We start from the raw sequence: 14,706 nt of genomic DNA, 5'->3' as shown, positions 1-14,706 counted from the left end.
CCAAGCGCACCCCTGCTGGATGTGTTGGCAGTGGTCGCAGACCAGTTGGACTTAGATGGAATGAAAACTCTTTCTGTTAATGAAGGTCACTGGCTGGCCTGTGGGAGCCTTGATGGCCACATTCATGCAATCTATCATACCTTGCACCTGGGGGAATCCAGTGATGGCCCCGAAGCCAGTGGTCCTCTCAGCCTGACTGTCCAGATCAGTTCGATAATGGATGTATTGGCTGGCCCTGCTGAAGAGGACATTAGTCACCACCTTGATGCAATGATGTGCTGCTGATTGGGACATCCCACACATGTCTCCTGTGGGTCCCTGCAATGAACTGAAGATGGGGAAGTTAAGGGCCAAGATGACCTTCGCCGCCACTGGCATCGGGTGCCCACTGACATCACTGGGGCTCAGCCATGGCGCAAAGATCCGTGACAGCCTCTCTGGAGAAGCTCAGTCTTCAGTGACACTGCCATTCTGACATTTGGATGCAGATCGTCCGCTGTCTGTAGATTCTTGGCACAGAGTATCTTCTTCTTCACGCTGCAACCTGCTCCTGGTCCCCCTGCGGCCTTCTCCTGCTTCCCAGATGCATGTGGCTGCTGCCCCCTCCCTCTCAGGTGCTCCTCCTCATGAGAACCCCCCTCCTGAGTGCACAATGCTCATTGCAGGTGGGCACTCCTGTTTCCAAGGGCCTCACTCCCAGACGTTTCCTCCAACAACATTTCACTCTCCTTTCAATCCACCTAAGTGCCAGTAGCCAGATGGCATTCTGGCAGCATGCCCCCTAAGCCTTGGCACCTCAACCACATCACCTCACAATGAAATGCAATGGCTGTGCCACTCCAGCCTCCTTCTCAAGGCACGCTGCCTCACCCAACGGCTGCCAAATGAAGCCTTGAACTGATCTCCCACCTCTTTGATATCTTCATATAGATGCTGTGGCTCTGAAGCCCCATGGCCCCCGTGCAGAGACAGACCTGTAAAATCTCGGTCTATTGGCACTTTAAGTGCTTTAATTACCTTTTTATCAGATCTGCATGCCCTTTCATCTCACCTTGTAAAATCCGGAACTGAGTTCCAACGCCACCCCATGTGATAGTATGTCCCCCACTACTTCCAAGGTCGTTGCGAAAGGACTCGGAAAATCCCAGCCATAATCTCACTGAATGATGGACTGGCTTCAAAGGGCTGAATGGCCTACTGCTGTTCCTAAGTTCCTATATCATAGAATCATACAATAGTACACCACAGAAGAAGGCCATGTGGATTATCAAGTCTGTGCTGGCTCTTTCAAAGAGCAACCCAGTTAGTCCCACTCCCCCACTCTTTCCCCATATCCCTGCAATTTTGTCTCCTTTAACTATTTATCCAATTCCCTTTTGAATCTGTATCCACTGCCCTTTCAGCAGTATGTTCCAAGTCCTAAACATTCATTGTGTAAAAAAGTACTTCCTCATGTCACCTCTAGTTCTTTTGCCAATCACCTTAAATCTGTGCCCTCTGGTTATCAATCCTTCAGCCATTGGAAACAGTTTCTCACTGTATCTAAACCCTTCATGATTTTAAACACCTTTATCAAATCTCCTCGTAGCCTTTTGTGCTCTAAGGAGAACAACTCCAGCTTCTCCAATTTATCTGCATAACTATATTCCTTATTACTGGAACCATACTAGTAAATCTCTTCTGTACACTGTCCAAAGCCCTCACATCCTTAAGTATGGTGCCCAGAACTGGAAGGCATACTCCAGCTGGGGCTGAGCTAGTGTTTTATATAGGTTCAGCATAATTTCCTGGCTTTTGTACTCTATGCCTCTATTTATAATATCCAAGGTCCCACATGCTTTATAAACTGCTTTGTTAACCTGCCCTGCCTCCTTCAAAGATTTGTGTACAAGCAACCCCAGGTGTCTCTGTTGTTGCACTCCCTTTATAATTGTATTATTTAGCTTATATTGTCTCTCATTCTATCTACCAAAATGTATCACCTCACTTTTCTGCATTGTCCTATAATTCTATGCAAATTAAAGGGTTGCTGTGCTGGATCCAAACCCACTATGAACTGGTTTGGAAAACATCTGAAACTCATTTCACACAGGCCCTTAGAGCCAGCAGGGAGAGGAGATTATGCAGTGCTTTGATGCACTTTGCCGTTTGTTTGTAAATGTCTCACAACAAAGAATTTAATAAAAGTGACAAATCCATCAATTATCAGGCATTAGGAGAGAGGTATTTAATTTCAGTTAGTAATATTTTGGCGCCTTGGTGGAATTGCCTTTGTGTTTGAAGAAATGAAATTTTAACAATTTGAAAATGCTGATGTTGTCAAAATCAAATGTGACACTCAGTATACCATTTCTCAAATACTTGACATTTAATGCCTTTACTTGCTGTCACAATTTTTTGAGATATCCACGCTGTTTTTGAGATATTAAAAAAATGTTTTAATACAATCTCCCCGATGTCCAAGTTAGCAATGTCTTGTCTTGTCTGGAAAGAAGTTTTACAGACCAGGAACATTCCAAATTTAACCCCTCATCTATGCTGAGGTAACTGAGCTCATACAGGGCAGCAGTCAGTGTGATACAGTTGGTGTCACTGCCCCTTCATCTAAGAATGGAGAATAAGAGAATCTGCCATGTTTTCTAATCCTGATACATATTCAGTAACCCCTGCCAGAAATTGCAAGTGTGTGAGGTTTGGTCTTGACTACATTTCCCATTTACAATCTTCCAGCCTGTTGATACTATCCAGGTGAAGAACGGAATCTGGGGGGAAATAAAGGGAGAGAGGAAGAAACTGAGAGAAAGGGAGAAAGAAAGAGCTTATGGTAGCATAGCGATCCAGAGACTAATGATTCGGAGACATGAGTTCAAATCCCACCACGGCAGCTGGGGAATTTAAATTCAATTAATTAAACAAATCTGGAATAGAAAGCTAGTATCATTAATAATGATAAGAACATAAAAAAATAGGAGCAGGAGTAGGCCATTCAGCTCTTCAAGCCTGCTCTGCCATTCAATGAGATCATGGCTGATCTTCTACTTCAACACCATTTTCCTGCACTATCCCCATATCCCTTAATGTTTTTAATATGTAGAAATCTATCGATCTCAGTCTTGAACATACTCAATGACTGAACCTCCACAGCCCTCTGGGACAGAGAATTCCATAAATTCACCACCTTCTGAGTGAAGAAATTCCTCCTCATCTCAGTCCTAAATGGCCTGCCCTTTATTCTGAGACTGTGTCCCCTGGTTCTAGACTCCCCAGCCAGGGGAAATATCCTTCCTGCATCTACCCTGTTGAGCCCTGTAAGAATTTTGTATGTTTGAATGAGATCATCTCTCATTCTTCTAAACTCTAGAGAAAGTCTATTTAATCTTTCCTCATAGGTCAATCCCTCCATCCCAGGAATTAGTTTGGTGAACCTTTGTTGCATTCCCTCTATGGCTAGTATATCTTTCCTTAGGTAAGGAGACCAAAACTGCACACAGTACTCCAGGTGTGGTCTCACCAAGGCTCTATATGATTGAAGTAAGATATCTTTACTTCTATACTCAAATCCCCTTGTAATAAAGGCCAACACACTGTTATGACCAAGGCAGGAATAACGCACTGTAGTTCAGTCCCACTACTCCATAGGTCATAGCATATCAAGAAAATTTCCCACCTACCGAAGAATAGCCAAATTAGATACTTTATTTGTCCCCCAGAATAAAGCACACCAAACCAGGTTTCTTTAAAAAAAACAACATTAATTATTTATTAGAAAAGAAATAATAAGTCTTAACTGCTAATGAGATAAATCTAAATATATGAAAACCCCTTATTTCCTTAACCCTCATGTACACACACATACATTTTAAAAAAACGGTTAACTGGGGAAAAAGGATTTTTTTTGGTTTAGAGCTGTTTCCTAGGAATAAAAAGGAAAAAAATAAAATGATTGTGTTTATCATGTTCTGGTAGGATGTTTTCGGTATGGTGCGATGTCCCAGAGTTGAATAGTCGGATGCCACTCGAAGTCTCTCCAGGCGAGGTTGATGAACAGTCTATGATGGGTAGACATTCATGGCAATTTAACTGCAGCAGGCGTCACATAGATCTTCCATCAGGGGTGCAGCAACAAGTCTGCTTAGGTCAGCAGCAGTCTAGCAGTAGAAGAATTCTTCAGATTTCAGGATCTCTTAGAACACGGGAGGCAGCAGGAACCATACTGGATGCAGGGATTCTTCAGAGACAGGAGGCAACAGGAATCTGCCACCTTTCAAATACAGGGTTTCTTCTCTAGAGATGTAGGATTCCTTTAGAGAGAGAGGTAACACTTTCCTGGGGCTTCCTCTCTTGCTCCAGGCAGGTCAAAGCAAAGATTTCAAATGACTGCTCTTTATCCAACTTGCTGGCTTTTTAAAGGGTCCAAAGTGGGAAAAAACCTTCTTGAACATGGTCACATGTCTAGACACAGTGTCTCTTCTGTCATTCAAAAAAGTTGCTCTGAGGAAGATCAAACCCCTGTGGTTTCCTTGAAATTGCTTGCTTTCCTGAGCTTGTACAAGTTCAATTTCCTTTCAAAGCACCCATAAACAAACAAAGAACAAAGAAAATTACAGCACAGGAACAGGCCCTTCGGCCCTCCAAGCCTGCGCCGATCCAGATCCTCTCTCTAAACATGTCGCCTATTTTCTAAGGTTCTGTATCTCTTTTCTTCCTGCCCATTCATGTATCTGTCCAGATACATCTTAAAAGACTCCATCGTGCCCGCATCTACCACCTCCGCTGGCAATGCGTTCCAGGTGCCCACCACCCTCTGCGTAAAGAACTTTCCACGCATATCCCCCCTAAACTTTTCCCCTTTCACTTTGAACTCGTGTCCTCTAGTAATTGAAACCCCCACTCTGGGAAAAAGCCTCTTGCTATCCACCCTGTCTATACCTCTCATGATTTTGTACACCTCAATCAGGTCCCCCCTCAACCTCCGTCTTTCTAATGAAAATAATCCTAATCTGCTCAACCTCTCTTCATAGCTAGCGCCCTCCATACCAGGCAACATCCTGGTGAACCTCCTCTGCACCCTCTCCAAAGCATCCACATCCTTTTGATAATGTGGCGACCAGAACTGTACGCAGTATTCCAAATGTGGCCGAACCAAAGTCCTATACAACTGTAACATGACCTGCCAACTCTTGTACTCAATGCCCCGTCCGATGAAGGAAAGCATGCCGTATGCCTTCTTGACCACTCTATTTACCTGCGTTGCCACCTTCAGGGAACAGTGGACCTGAACACCCAAATCTCTCTGGACATCAATTTTCCCCAGGACTTTTCCATTTACTGTATAGTTCACTCTTGAATTGGATCTTCCAAAATGCATCACCTCGCATTTGCCCTGATTGAACTCCATCTGCCATTTCTCTGCCCAACTCTCCAATCTATCTATATTCTGCTGTATTCTCTGACAGTCCCCTTCACTATCTGCTACTCCACCAATCTTAGTGTCGTCTGCAAATTTGCTAATCAGTCCACCTATACTTTCCTCCAAATCATTAATGTATATCACAAACAACAGTGGTCCCAGCACGGATCCCTGTGGAACACCACTGGTCACACGTCTCCATTTTGAGAAACTCCCTTCTACTGCTACTCTCTGTCTCCTGTTGCCCAGCCAGTTCTTTATCCATCTAGCTAGTACACCTTGGACCCCAAGCGCCTTCACTTTCTCCATCAGCCTGCCATGGGGAACTTTATCAAACGCCTTACTGAAGTCCATGTATATGACATCGACAGCCCTTCCCTCATCAATCAACTTTGTCACTTCCTCAAAGAATTCTATTAAGTTGGTAAGACATGACCTTCCCTGCACAAAACCATGTTGCCTATCACTGATGAGCCCATTTTCTTCCAAATGGGAATAGATCCTATCCCTCAGTATCTTCTCCAGCAGCTTCCCTACCACTGACGTCAGGCTCACCGGTCTATAATTACCTGGATTATCCCTGCTACCCTTCTTAAACAAGGGGACAACATTAGCAATTCTCCAGTCCTCCGGGACCTCACCCGTGTTTAAGGATGCTGCAAAGATATCTGTTAAGGCCCCAGCTATTTCCTCTCTCGCTTCCCTCAGTAAACTGGGATAGATCCCATCCGGACCTGGGGACTTGTCCACCTTAATGCCCTTTAGAATACCCAACACTTCCTCCCTCCTTATGCCGACTTGACCTAGAGTAATCAAACATCTGTTCCTAACCTCAACATCCGTCATGTCCCTCTCCTCGGTGAATACCGATGCAAAGTACTCGTTTAGAATCTCACCCATTTTCTCTGAGTCCAAGCATAACATTCCTCCTTTGTCCTTTAGTGGGCCAATCCTTTCTCTAGTTACCCTCTTTCTCCTTATATATGAATAAAAGGCTTTGGGATTTTCCTTAACCCTGTTTGCTAAAGATATTTCATGACCCCTTTTAGCCCTCTTAATTCCTCGTTTCAGATTGGTCCTACATTCCCGATATTCTTTCAAAGCTTCGTCTTTCATCAGCCGCCTACACCTTATGTATGCTTCCTTTTTCCTCTTAGCTAGTCTCACAATTTCACCTGTCATCCATGGTTCCCTAATCCTGCCATTTCTATCCCTCATTTTCACAGGAACATGTCTCTCCTGCACGCTAATCAACCTCTCTTTAAAAGCCTCCCACATATCACATGTGGATTTACCTTCAAACAGCTGCTCCCAATCTACATTTCCCAGCTCCTGCCGAATTTTGGTGTAGTTGGCCTTCCCCCAATTTAGCACTCTCCCTTTTGGACCACTCTCGTCTTTGTCCATGAGTATTTTAAAGCTTACGGAATTGTGATCACTATTCCCAAAGTAGTCCCCTACTGAAACTTCAACAACCTGGCCGGGCTCATTCCCCAACACCAGGTCCAGTATGGCCCCTTCCCGAGTTGGACTATTTACATACTGCTCTAGAAAACCCTCCTGGATGCTCCTTACAAATTCTGCTCCATCTGGACCTCTAACACTAAGCGAATCCCAGTCAATGTTGGGAAAATTAAAATCTCCTATCACCACCACCCTGTTGCTCCTACATCTTTCCATAATCTGTTTACATATTTGTACCTCTATCTCACGCTCGCTGTTGGGAGGCCTGTAGTACAGCCCCAACATTGTTACTGCACCCTTCCTATTTCTGAGTTCTGTCCATATTGCCTCACTGCTCGAGTCCTCCATAGTGCCCTCCTTCAGCACAGCTGTGATATCCTCTTTGACCAGTAATGCAACTCCTCCACCCCTTTTACCTCCCTCTCTATCCCGCCTGAAGCATCGATATCCTGGGATATTCAGTTTCCAATCATGCCCTTCCCTCAACCAAGTCTCAGTAATAGCAATAACATCATACTCCCAGGTACTAATCCAAGCCCTAAGTTCATCTGCCTTACCGACTACACTTCTTGCATTAAAACAAATGCACCTCAGACCACCAGTCCCTTTATATTCATCATCTGCTCCCTGCCTGCTCTTCCCCTTAGTCACACTGACTTCATTATCTAGTTCCTTACAGGCTTTTGTTACTACCTCCTTACTGTCAACTGACCTCAATTGGTTCCCATCCCCCTGCCACATTAGTTTAAACCCTCCCCAACAGCGTTAGCAAAAGCACCTCCAAGGACATTGGTTCCAGTCCGGCCCAGGTGTAGACCGTCCAATTTGTAATAGTCCCACCTCCCCCAGAACCGGTCCCAATGTCCCAAAAATCTGAACCCCTCCTTCCTGCACCATCTCTCAAGCCACGCATTCATCCTGACTATTCTTTCATTTTTACTCTGACTATCACGTGGCACTGGTAGTAATCCTGAGATTACTACCTTTGAGGTCCTACTTTTTAACTTGGCTCCTAACTCCCTAAACTCTGCATGTAGGACCTCATCCCGTTTTTTACCTATATCATTAGTGCCTATGTGCACAATGACAACTGGCTGTTCACCCTCCCCCTTTAGAAAGTTCAGCTTTTCTTATGAACTACCTTTCAAAATATTGCAAAAATTCCAACTATTTGCAGGTGTCTTAAATGTCCACTGAACATCCTTTATTCAGCTTTTTAAAGCACACAGAATTCTAAGTTTTTAGTACAAAAACAAAACCTTGTAACAACACCATTTGCCTTCTTAATTACTTGCTGTATCTGCATGCCAGCTTTCAGTGACTCATGAACAAGGATACCCAAGTCCCTTTGAAGTTCAATACTTCCCATTACCATTGTCATAAAAAAGCCACTTGGTTCACTAATGTTCTTTAGGGAAGGAAGGAAATCTGCTGTCCTTACCTGATCTGAACTATATGTGACTCCAGATTCACAGCAATGTGGTTGACTCTTAACTGCTCCCTGAAATTGTGTTACAGACCATTTAGTTATATTCAAGAAGGTGGCTCACCACTGCCTCTCAAGGGCAATCAGAGATGGGCAATAATTCTGGCCTTGCCAGTGATGCCCACATCCCATGAATGAATTCAAGAAAGCAAAAGCAAAAGCAACCAATCTCGGGATGTCCCAAAATGAAGCACTGCTAAAGTGCAGTCATTGTTGCCATGTAGGTGAAGTACCAGAAGTAGGTTGGCAATTATAAAATTATACCCAGGAAGGAGTCAATGGCTTCAGGACAGAAATGGTGTAAATTGTTGGAAGAAAAATATCTATACAACAAAATAAAAGTCTTGCATATAATGCACACTTCCTGTAAATGTCACACTTGCTTCCTCTCATGGTTCAGGTGTCACCTATATTCCAACTCAACATGAGCAACATCAAGGGAGATCTGTCAATAGTTCCAACATTAGTATACAGTCAGTTACAATATTCTGTTTGAATTTGGTTGCCTAGAAACCTGGGTGCATATAACTGCCGAAGTGTGGGGAGCGCCAGATAGTAGGACTTTGACCTTGTTCCCATGCAGATAGTGTTGCAGGAGGAGCATATGCAAACGGCCTCAAGACTACTTCAGGTATGGGTAAAGGATGCTTCTTGTTGGTCCTTACTCAATATGGAAAACCCCTGCCATTTTGGTGACTCAGGAGGCCATGTAGCGCATGAAATATTGGCAATATGCAACCCCATTTCTAGGCCAGCATGTTTTATGGTTGAACTATTTTTTTGTTTTTGCCACTTTTCCACTGCTGAATCTGACTCAATGACCAACAATATCATTGTTGAATCAAACATTGTGTAGCAAATGCATTTTCCTTTAAGGGCAGTCTGTCAAGTTTTAGTATTTCCTCCACTGAAACACAAGTTGTCGCAGCCTGATGCTGCCCAGTCTAAATCACAAACGCATTGGGAATCACCCTTGCACCCACCAGGCTGGCTTTCTCAGAGGCAGATGATGGGCTACATCTGGATTGTGATTCAGACCCTATTCTTTTTAAGATCTCACTAAAGGTGAAAGACACCAGCAAACATGGGGTTAATTGATTTATCTCTTCACAATTTCTTTGATCTTCTACCTTGCATGCTCGGACAAAATTGAAATGTTGTGCCAAAAGACAGATGGAACAGTTCTTTTTTCAAAACCCATGACCTCACCTCGATTCCTTTTTACTGAGCAATATTGCATAAATTCATCTTCTGTTCATATTGCCATCCCACCCTCTTCTCGCATTCACCTCACTTGCGGTCTAGTGTGGCTCCTCTCCAAACTTGTTCTGTCCTCCCACATTCTGTGATTATATATTATTTTCAAATGGCTTTTCAAAGCCAAATAGCTTAACATGCTTAAAATTACCCCAAGGCGGTTGCATATTTTGATCCTATTTTGCTTGGTTACTATGGAGCAAAAGGTTGTTGGGCTGGAACGAAGCAGTGCTGGGAGATAGAGTTATTGATCCAGAACAAACCAGAGGTGTAGCTGGGATAGAAGCTGGACATTGTTGGGTCGGTACGTAGTTGGGAACAAAATTGGAGATGCACAACAGCTTGCAAACTGGGACATAAAGCTGGGATCAGAGCAGGTAAAAATGAGACAGGTCAAGCCAGATTTCAAGCAAGATGAGGCAACTGAGACAATGCAAGTCCAGGCTGATAATATAGAACATTCAAGTCACACTGAGTAAATTCATGCCTTAGAAAATACAAGAGGCATCAGACACGACTGTTGACCTATATCAGTACTTGAAGATCCTGGTACGTTCAGCTTGGATGCAGAACATTGGGACCACACTGAGAATTGAGAAAGAACCTTTGACCTTCTCAGCTTTCTTCAGTGCCAATGCAGGTTAACTTTAGTTAGTATTAGATAAGTGCCCAAACAGTTTTCCTTCATAGAAAAGAAAGAACCTTCAATTATGTAGTGTTTCATGACCTAAAGATCTCTCAAAATACTTTATAGTCAATGAAGTTCTTTTTGAAGTGTAGCAACTGTTAATGTAAGAAACGTGTAGTTTACAACTCTCAAATTTGCAATCATTTGTCCAGTGAGTAGAACTAAGATGTGGGCGGATTTCTGCTATAAAGAGGAAATGGTTGCAGGGAGAGAGAAATGGATTCTACTGTCTGACAGGGTGATGGAAACCGGTTTAATAGTAACTTTCAACTGGGAATTGAATACATACTTGAAAAGAAAAAATCTGTAGGACAGCGAGGAATAACCAAAGGGAGTGGGACTAATTGCATAGCTCTTTCAAGTAGACAGCACAGGCACGATGGGCAGAATAACATCTTTCTGTGCTATAAGATTCTAACTGCCAGTTCGACTCAATTGGGTTTCTAATTTTGGGTAGTTTAAGGCTGTGCTTCCATACCTACAAAAATAGGCATAACTTTCTCCTCTTTTCATAAAGTTCAATAAACTAAAATCACCTGTGTTACTCTGCTCTACATACTTTCTCCTGTGTCTATGATTTTTTGCAAAATCATTTATAAATGATGAAGAGCAGAGATCCCAGGATCCTGGGGTTGTTGTCTGGTCACGGCCGTCCAATTAAAACTGCTACCATTGATCAAAGCCTTTTGTTTTCTACAATGGTGCTGAATTGGTATACATTTTACAACATTCTCCTTTATCTCAGGAGCTTTACTTTGGCTGGAGGCCTCTTGTGAGACTTCTTATCAAACACCTCCTGATATTGATGAAAAACAACCCTTCCACTGCATTGTTAGGCATGACCTGACTTTCAAAGCGCATGTTGACTTGGAGTCAATACTTTTTACTCTTATTACATGCGCTCGACTTGTTTACTGTGACAGATTCCAATGATTTTTTTCTTGTCAAGCTAAAATGTCTGTCCCAGGATCAGATTTCAGAACTTTCTTTAAAAAAAGGAGCAACAACACCAACTTGCATTTATACAGCACCTTTAACAACAACAACAACTTGTATTTATACTATGCCTTTCACGTAGTGAAATGCCCCAAGGTTCTTCACAGGGATGTTATCAAACAAAATTTGACACTGAGCCACATAAGGAAATCTTAGGAGAGGTGACTAAAAGTTTGGTCAAAGACATAAGTTTGAAGGAGTGCCTTAAAGGGGGAGAGAGAGGTGGCGAGGGAGAGAGGCTTGGGGAGGGAATGCCAAAGTTTAGGGCCTAGGCAATTGAAGGCACAGCTTCCAATGGTGGTGTGATGAAAATCGGAGATGTGGAAGAGGCCAAAATTGGAAGAGTGCAGAGTTCTTGGAGTGTTGTTGGGCTATAGGAGGTTACAGAGATAGGGAGGGGTGAGGCCATGGAGAGACTTGAAAACAAGGGTAGGAATTTTAAAAGTGAGGTGTTGCTAAATTGGGAGTCAATGTTGTTCAGCAAGCACAGGGGTGATGGATGAAAGGGATGACATGAGTTAGGATGTAGGCAGCAGAGTTTTGGATGAGTTAAATTTTGCAGAAAGTGCAAGGCGGGGCCTGGAACAAAAAGAACAATCTGACAGTGTTTGTGTACTACAGAAACATTCCAGCCACAGTACCCAACTTCTTTCCTCATTTCCCTAATTATTCTTGGCCCAGTTAACTTGTGAATATTCACGTCGGATTCGTCTCCCATTCTCAGAAAGACTGAAGCACCATTTTCTATTGCAGGAAAACCAGGTAAAATTTCCACGGCAATGATCCCCTTCACTGTTAACCTTGTGACTCTGTTGGACTTAGGGTTGTCAACTCTGGTTGAAGATATTCATTCGTGTTTCATGACATGACCTCTAGCCACCAACCACACAGTCCCCACACTCACTATTAGTCATCAATCCTGTGGGTGCCCCACCTTCCCAATCCAATTGGAAAGTGAAATGACTCTTCATTACCCAATTGGATGGTTCTTGACTGTCAGTCAAACAGTCTTTCATCCCATCGCCAATATTTTTTATAATTAATAAACAGAAGTGTTCGAAGAAAATGGAAAAAAACAATTTTTTAATGCCCCTTTGGTTTTTCTCCCAGGTGTTGCGTGCAGCAGTATCCTGAAGATTAATTTTCAATTCCTGGAGACTCCAGGACTATCCTGGAGGGTTGCCAACCCTAGTTGGACACCACCTGCCCTTTAATACTTTCCTTATTCTGAACATAATTTTTAAAATATCATTAAATGTTCTCAATATCCTTAATATTGTACTCATGTGATCAAAAAGCTAATTTCCTCACATCATGACTCTCAATCTGCATTACCCAGAGCGCATAAAGAGCATACAACCAGGAAACACAAAGTTGCAGCAACCCTGGTCCTCATTGTAATATATGTTATAGGGATGGAGTTTGCCGTGCGAGGGATCCCGTGCAACAGTTTGATTTAGGGCCCTATATTTTGCAAAAAAAATGGCACTAAATATGGTCGACCTAATCTGCTGTCAAATCTGCATCAGCATCTGAGAAGAGAAAAAGATTCTTATGAGATGTCACCACCCAAAGCAATATAAAGCTTCTTCAAATACTGACAGAGTCACTGCATAAATTCCAGCACTTTTTGGTTTAACTACAAAGAACTGAATTCTAACTGGACTGTACTTTTTTAAAGTCTGATTTGTCTTTCGAGACATTCCTTAAATGACTAAGGCCTGAGTGTCACCCACCAACAGGGGAATGGAATGCAAGAGAAGAAGCAAGGAAGGGAGGGAACTCACCAGCATTATGGGAAGGCAAGGGAAGGAAAGAAAAGAAAGGGAGGTTAAGAACTCCCCATTAGCATGGGACGGAAAAGAGGGAAGGGAAGGGAGGGGAAGGAGGGAAGGAAAGTAAGATGAGGAATTCCCCTATAGCTTAGGAAGGGATAAAGAGAGAGGAAAGGGATGGAGGGAAGGAGGGAGCGAGAGAGAGGGAAGCAAGAGAGAGAGGAACGTGAAGGAGAGAGGGGCAAGAAGAAGAGCGAGAAGGGAAGGAGAAAGAGAGATAGGATGGAGGGAGAGAGGGGAAGGAAGGAGGGAGGGGGAGAGAAAGAGAGAGGGAACAGAGAGAGAGAAGGAGGGAAGGAGATAGGGGAAGAGGGAGAGAGAGTGATTTGGGAGGCAGAGAGAGGAGGGAAGGATGAAAATGCCCCAGCAGATTAGGTGCTCCTCTCTACCATTAACTCTGCTCACAGATGCAGAAAATGAATCGCATTTGATGTTACTGATCGTGAATGGCAAGTGGGTGGAAAGCAGTGGGCTGTGGGTGCAGTGTGCTGATACATTAGCACCTGTGTCCCTCCAATGTAGAACCAGGAATATGAGTAGCCTGACCTGCCTGAAATGCCTCACCTTTACATTTTATCTATGGATTGATGGCAGCTCTTCATTGAGTTTGTTGGCAGAGGTGAAAAGCTGCTGGACCGTCTGACAATTGTTAGCCTATCCTAAGAAGGAAAGGCTTGCACTTATTTTTTAAAAAATTTATTTACAGATACAGCACTGAAACAGGCCCTTCGGCCCACCGAGTCTGTGCCGACCATCAACCACCCACTTATACTAATCCTATACTAATTCCATATTCCTACCACATCCCCATCTGTCCCTATATTTCCCTACCACCTACCTATACTAGGGGCGATTTATAATGGCCAATTTACCTATCAACCTGCAAGTCTTTGGCATGTGGGAGGAAACCGGAGCACCCGGAGGAAACCCACGCAGACACAGGGAGAACTTGCAAACTTCACACAGGCAGTACCCAGAATTGAATCCGGGTCCCTGGAGCTGTGAGGCTGCGGTGCTAACCACTGCGCCACTGTGCCACCCATATATAGCACATTTCACAATCTCAGACTGACCCAAAGTACTTTACAGCCAATACACTACGTTTGAATTTTAATCCTGGTTATAATGTAGGAAATGCAGCCACAAAGTTGCATACAGCAAAGTTTCACAAATAGCAATGCAATAGTGACCAGATCATTTGTTATAGTGACGTTGGTTAAGGTCATAACACTGGGGTTAACTTCCTGCTCTTCAGAATAGTGCCACAGGAACTTTTACATCCACCTGAGAGAGCAGAAGGGGCCTCAAATTTAACAACTCATCTGAAAGATGGCACCTCCCTCAGTACTGCACTGGAGTGTCAGCATTGATTTTGTTTATGTTTAAGTCTTTGGAGTAGGACTTAAACTCACAACGTTCTTACTGAGAGGCAAGAGTGCTGTCAACTGAGCCACAGCTGACCTAGATAAACTATCATAGACCAAGGTCTATCTAGTTCACCTTCTATCACCTGGCAGCCCTATGATTTTTTTATTCGTTCCTGGGATGTGTACGTCACTGGCTGGGCCAG

The sequence above is a fragment of the Heterodontus francisci genome, chromosome 31 (assembly GCF_036365525.1).
Source record: "Heterodontus francisci isolate sHetFra1 chromosome 31, sHetFra1.hap1, whole genome shotgun sequence".
NCBI classification, from domain to species: domain Eukaryota; kingdom Metazoa; phylum Chordata; class Chondrichthyes; order Heterodontiformes; family Heterodontidae; genus Heterodontus; species Heterodontus francisci.
Note: the sequence above shows the minus strand (reverse complement) of the source record.